Source organism: Lynx canadensis, chromosome F1 (assembly GCF_007474595.2).
Source record: "Lynx canadensis isolate LIC74 chromosome F1, mLynCan4.pri.v2, whole genome shotgun sequence".
NCBI lineage: Eukaryota > Metazoa > Chordata > Mammalia > Carnivora > Felidae > Lynx > Lynx canadensis.
In genome coordinates, this window is record NC_044319.2 from 42,154,509 (window position 1) to 42,161,197 (window position 6,689).

The 6,689-nt window shown below is 46.7% G+C and overlaps 1 long non-coding RNA gene across 1 annotated transcript; it reads right to left on the reverse strand.

Moving 5' to 3' along the window:
• Positions 1-811: 811 nt before the first annotated feature.
• On the reverse strand, positions 812-6,115 carry LOC115505372. Its single transcript, XR_003966002.1, has 3 exons — positions 6,056-6,115; positions 5,857-5,858; positions 812-825 (listed from the first exon to the last, which is right to left on the reverse strand). It is a non-coding gene; the product is annotated as an uncharacterized LOC115505372 (long non-coding RNA).
• Positions 6,116-6,689: the final 574 nt, after the last annotated feature.

Genomic DNA, 6,689 nt, shown 5'->3' on the forward strand with positions numbered 1-6,689 from the left:
TAAATCCCAGTGGAAGCCTCTGGGATGACTCTTATCTCTCAGATGAGGTGATAGGATCAGAGAAGAATCTGCCCTAAGGTCACACAGCTAGCGAGAGGCCAGAGCCAAGATTTAGACCCAGGACCTCCCAGACTCTGGAGCAAATGCCTGAACTGAAAGACATCCTATGGCACATCCTGTGGCACAAGACTATTCCCCCCGAGCTAATGTGCCACCTGGTTAGAGTGGAGACATTGAGAAGAGAAACCAAAGGTCAGCAAAGATGAACTCAGCGTCAGAGAACGTGCAGCTGGGGTCCCTCCCAGAGGGCCTACTGATGACGACAGAGTACAGACGAGGAAATGAGGGCCCACAGAGACCCGAGTGATTTGCCCTAGACCAAATGGCAGAGCTAGAACGAGAGCCCGGGTATCCTGGCTTGCAGGTTCCGAGCTGTCCCCTCAGCCCCCATGGCCTGCCGTGTCAGAGGCCGTCAGCAGGATCTATGGTCATCACCCCTCTTCAGCCTGGGAAGAAACTTCTTGGATTAAAAATAAGCCCCCCAAAACACAAGCAAAGAAACAAGCAACTCCTCAAGTAATTGATGAGATCTCTGAGTTATGCTCCTATGAGTATCCTCATAAATGCCTGATACGTTCAACTCATGTGGTCCCCTAACCACAGCCCTCCATCCCCACCCCTGCTGTGTTGGAACTAGAGCAAAGAAACACCCAGACTGGCAGCGGGCCTCAGCACCCAAACGGAGCTTTGGTTTGCGATCTCAGTCTGGTACGGAAGAGACGACTGTCCTAGCTGTAGCCCTGGAGTCCAGTGACCTCCATCTCACTGGTCACCCCTGCCCCGCTGCTGCCTGCACTTGCACCGGGGCCATTTTCTTAACTACGCAGGTCTCCAGTCCCTGGGGGTCTGTGTCCGGAGAGCAAAGAAGCCACACCCGCTTGGCGAGACCTGGGTGGGGGTTTTAGCGGGGGCGCCGCAATTCTGAGTGAGCCGTCTGCAGACTCTGCTGGAAAACTAGCTCTCAAGAAAAAAAGGTCCTGATGTGTAGAGACTACTAATTTTTATGGTGTAAAAACTGCTACAGTGGCCGATTGCAAGTTACCAATGGATTTGACATTCCTGAACATTCAGCACCTGGCCTTCGTGAATGGGCATGAGCTGGCCCCAGCATACCATTGCCCCTTGCTATGCTGCCCACCTTTGGCTCCCAGATGTCCTTGATGCGGGGGCAGATTTTAGTTCCGTCTCAGTCCCTGGCAGGTGTCTGACAAACAGTCTAGGAAAACCAAATCCCAGACAGTACATCTCCCCAAGCTCCCAGGTTCCAGCCACAGGGGAAAGAAGCAAACAGTGTAAAGCCTTGATGTCTGAAAGGGTTTTTCTTCCAAGAAGTTCAAAGCAGTTGCTGTGTCTGATCTTACCTTATCCTCTCAACACCCTGGGAAAGTGGGGAGATGGCAGGAATGATTTTGGTATCCCTTCCTGAAAGATGGGGACACTGAGGCCCAGAAAGCTTTGACAGCTTGGTCAAGGTCACCAGCAGTTTGGAGCAGAGGCTGGAATGGGAAGCTCCATCCTGCCTTTCGTTCTCAACCTCGTGGCCCCTTCCCCCGCTCTGTTGTCTCCTGACCCCGCAGAGCAGGCAGATGCGGATGGAGAGGCATAAGATCTCGCTGTGGTTTTCCCAGACGGATCCCAGGCCGTACTTCCCAGCTCTCCCAGTCTCAGACCACACACCCTTAGCACCTCCAGGGGAGCTGGCCCGACAGGCTTCCCTTGGGGTTGTGCCAGCTCTGTCTCCGCTCATTAGCAGGTCTGTTTCCAGGTGGATCCACCATGGGGTCATTAAGGCAATAAACAAGTTCCCGATTGTCGGTGGGCTGGACCTGGCACACCCCCCTTCACCCCCCCGTTCCCTGCATTGTGTGGAGTTCCAGCGGGCCCACACAACGCCCGAAACAATGCCTCACTTCCTCCCAGGAAGCTGCAGACCCGAGCCAGTCTCCTGGGCTCGCCCACGTGCTCTGGCCAAGCCATTGTGTCCAAGACGGCCGGGTCCAGCCATTCCCATGACCAGGGTAATTACATCCTCTCTGCCGTCCAAAAGTAGGAGGGCAAGGGGTCGGGGGCCAAAGAGCCATAGCTCCCCATGGCTCCCAAACCTCCCAGTCCCTGGCCAGCAGGCCTGTGGTCCCCGATGACCATTTGGATTCCATACCTCAGCCTCTCCCCGGATCAGGGGTACAAAGAAGACCCTGGAAACACATGCAGGCTGGAGCCCTAACCAAGCTTCTCAGCCCTCCCGGCACCCCTTTCTCTCTCTGTTTGGCTAGGATTGTTCCCTGTGTCCCCAAAGTGTTCTTGTATGTATCCCCAGGGAGGGGCTGAGTGGTGGCACAGAATAGGGCCCATCAATAATGTGACCAACAAGGCCATCCGGCTTTGCAGACGTTTGTCTGGTGGAGAGGAACGCTGACCAGCCCAGGGTGTTCTTTCTCAAGGGAGTCTAATGGGTCCTCAGTGGGGCCTATGCCACAGTCACGGCCAATTTGGATTTCTTTCTTTTAAACAGCTCTGTTTAGGAATGATGTCTTAGGGAGAGGAAGGGGAGTTATCAAAACTCGCGGTGGGGACAAGACCAAGAAGCCTAGGTCAGGTCTGTGAAACTTCATGGGCAGCCCGGAGAGCCTGCCCCTGGGGGTCCACGGGAGGAGAAGTGTTGAGGTCGGAAGGCAAAGTTGCCAGAAGCTCTGGTGTAGTCTCTTGGCCTTGCCAAGACCCAGCAAGAGCCGGTGAGGCTGATGTGTTTAGTTGAGAGCCAACTCTGCATCCACTGAACGCAGTCTGCGCAGGCTGCTGGGCTTTGGCCCAAAGCCCTTACCTGAGGGAGCGTCGACAGCTCATCCTCGCAGCCAGCTGGTAGCAGGTACGGAAGGCTCTGGATTGTGGAGGCTGATGAAGAAAGGTCTTGGCTGGGGGTGGCAGGTGGGAAGGACACGCTGGGAGAGCAGCTTTTCAGAGCGCGGAGCCTCTGCTGTAGGATGGCTTTGGGGTATGTTGGAAATACGTTGGAGGGGTGGGAAGATGGAGACGGAGACTGGCTTCTAACGTGGAACACAGCAATGTTGCCTTTTGGTTTCTTTCTTTCTTTCTTTCTTCTTTCTTTCTTTCTCTCTTTCTTTCAAGTTTATTTATTTATTTTGAGAGAGAGAGAGAGAGAGAATGAGAGAGTGTGAGCGAGGGAGGGGTAGGGACAGAGAGAGGGGGACCGAGAACCCCAAGCAGCCCCCACACTGTCATTGCAGGGCCCGACACGGGGGCTCGAACTCACGAACTGCGAGATCATGACCTGAGCCGAAATCAAGAGTCAGACACTTAACCGACTGAGCCACCCCAGTGCCCCATCTTTTTAAATTAACTTCATTGGGATATAACTTACTTAAAATGAAATACAACATTCCTAAGGGTACAGTTCAATAAGGTTTGACAAATATTTAAACCTATGTAATCACCACCACAATCAAGGTAAAGAACAGTTTCACCACCCCCAGCAAGCTCCCCTGTGCCTCTTTGCAGCCAACCTCCCTCCAGCTACTGCTGTGGTTTCTGTCACTATAGAATAGTTTTGCAAGTTCAAGATTTTCATAGAAACAGAACCATAGAGTTTGGACCCTTTTGTATCAGGCTTCACCCAGTTGTTCCGTGTAGAAGTAGTTTGTTTCCTGTCATTGCTGAGTAGTAGTCTACTCAGCTTTAGCACACTTTGTTGACCCATTCACATATTAATAGACATTTGGGTTATATCCAGTTTGGGACTGTTATGAATACAACTTCTGACGACATTAGAGTAAAAGTCTTTGTGGATATAAATTTTCTTTTCTTTAGCTTTATTTATTTATTTTGAGAGAGAGAGAGAGCACATGCAGGGGAGGGGCAGAGAGAGAGAATCCCAAGCAGGCTCCTCACTGTCAGTGCAGAGCTGGAGGTGGGGCTCGAACCCACGATCTGGGAGATAAAGAGTTGGACGCTTAACTGACTGAGCCATCCAGGCACCCCATGTGGATATATATTTTCATTTCTCTTGGCTGTTCTATTTAGTAGGGAATTATTAGGTTATATGTAGGTGTATGTTAACTTTATAAGAAATTTCCAAAGTGGGTGTAGCCTTTTACACACCCACCAACATTACAGGGGAGTTCTGGTTCCTCTGCACCCTTGCTCACACTTGTATTGTCCATCTTTTTTCCTTTTAGCCATTCCAATAGGAGCGTAGTAACATCTCACTGTGTATTTAATTTGCATTTTGTTGATAACTAATGCTCTTGAATGTGCCTGTTGGCCATTGATATGTTTTCTTGGTGAAGGGATTGTTCACAACCTTTGTCCATTTAAAAAATTGAATTCAGGGGCGCCTGGGTAGCACAGTCGGTTAAGCGTCTGACTTCAGCCAGGTCACGATCTCGCGGTCCGTGAGTTCGAGCCCCGCGTCGGGCTCTGGGCTGATGGCTCGGAGCCTGGAGCCTGTTTCGGATTCTGTGTCTCCCTCTCTCTCTGCCCCTCCCCCGTTCATGCTCTGTCTCTCTCTGTCCCAAAAATAAATAAAAACGTTGAAAAATAAATAAATAAATAAATAATTGAATTCAGTTGTTTGTCTTCTTATTATCGAATTGTAAGAATATATACATTATACTTTAATTATATATTCTGGGAGCACCTGGCTGGTTTAATCTAGAGCGTGCGACTCTTGATCTCAGGGTTGTGGGTTCAAGCCCCACACTGGGTGTGGAGATTACTTAAAAATAAAATATTTTTTAAAAATTATATATTCTTACTATATCTTTATATATTCTGAATACAAGTCTTTTGTAAGATGCATGTTTGTAAATACACAGGTTATGACTGGTGACTTCCTTTTTTTTGTTTTCCAAAAGCGTCCTTTGAAGAGCAGAAGTTTCTAATTTCAGTGGAGTCAATTTTATGGTTTCTTTCCTGGTGTCCTTAGACATCTTTCTTATCCCAAGGTCACAAAGATTTTCTCCTGTGTTTTCTTTTAGAATTTTATCATCTTAGCTGTTCCGTTTAGGTCTATGATCCATTTCTAGTTTATTTGGCATGTGTTGTGAGGTTGGGGTCAAGGTATATTTTTTTCCATAAGACTCCACAGTTCTTCCAGCATCATTTGTTCAAAAGATATCCTTTCTTCTTTAAGTTACTGTGGCACGCTTGTCAACAATCAATTGACAAAACACGTGTAGGCCTATTTCTGGACTATTTTGTGTCACGCGTGTATATGTCCGTCCTTATACCGATGCCATACTGACTTGACTACTACAGCTTTATAGTAGGCCTTGAAGAAATAAATGTAAATATAAATAAATATAAATATCAATATATACATATATTTATAGGCCTTGAAGAAATAAAGATAAATAAAATAACGCCTACCTTGCTCCTCTTTTTCAAGATTGCTTTGGCTATTCTAGGGCCTTTGAATTTCTACAGAAATTTTATTTTTTAATTAAAAAATATTAATTTATTTTGAGAGAGAGAGACAGAGAGAGGAGGGGTGGGGCAGAGAGAGAGGGAGAGAGACGGAATCCCAAGTGGGCTCTGTGCTGTTAGCGCAGAGCCCCGTGCAGGGCTCGATCTCATGAACCATGAGATCATGACCGGAGCTGAAATCAAGAGTTGGATGCTTAACTGACTCAGCCACCCAGGTGCCCCTTGACATAAATTTTGGAGAAAGCTTGTCAATTTCTGCAAATATTACAAAAAGTTGTCTTATTCTGTTGGGGCTGCTGTCACAGAATTCTAGGCTTACCATTGACTTAAACAACGGAAATGTACTTCTCACACTTCTGGATGCCGGGAAGTCCAAGATCAAGGGACTGGCAGATTCGGTGTCTGGTAAGAGCCTGCTTCCTGGTTCATAGCTGACTGTCTTCTCATTGTGTCCTCACAGGGAAGAAGGTGTAAGGAAATCTCTCTGGGGACCCTTTTTTTTTTTTTTTTATAAGGGTACTAATCCTATTTGTGAGGGCTCTGTCTCCATGACCTAATCACCCTCCAAAGGCCCCATTTCCTAATATTATCACACTGGGAATAGGGTTTCAGCATATGAACTTGGGGGTAGGAGGGGGGACACAATCTTTCAGTCTATAGCAGTTATTATGATTGGGATTACACTGAATCTGTAAATCAATTTTAGGAAACTTAACATTTTAACAATATTGAGTCTTCATATCCATGAACATGGCATATCTCTCCATTCATTTAGGATCTTTAAGTGCTCTGATCAATATGTTATAGTTTTCCATGTAAGTGTCTTACATATCTTTTATTAAATTTATCTCTAAGTATCTCATATTTGTTGATGCTACTATAAATGACACCTTTTCATTTTCCAATAGTTTGTTCTAAGTATATACAAATACGAGTAATTTTTTTTTTTTTTTTTGGTATAGTGATCTTGTATTCTGCAGCTTTGCCCAACTGATTTATTAGCTATCATTGGTGTTGTTGTTGTAAATTACCTAGAGCTTTCTGCATTCATATCATTTTAGCCATGAATATAGACCATTTTATTTCTTCCTTTACTGACTGTACGCCCTGGATTCGTGGATTATCCCACATTGTATATTAGTGGGTTCTACTTGCAAAAATTTTGTTAAGGCATTGTGTCTATTGTT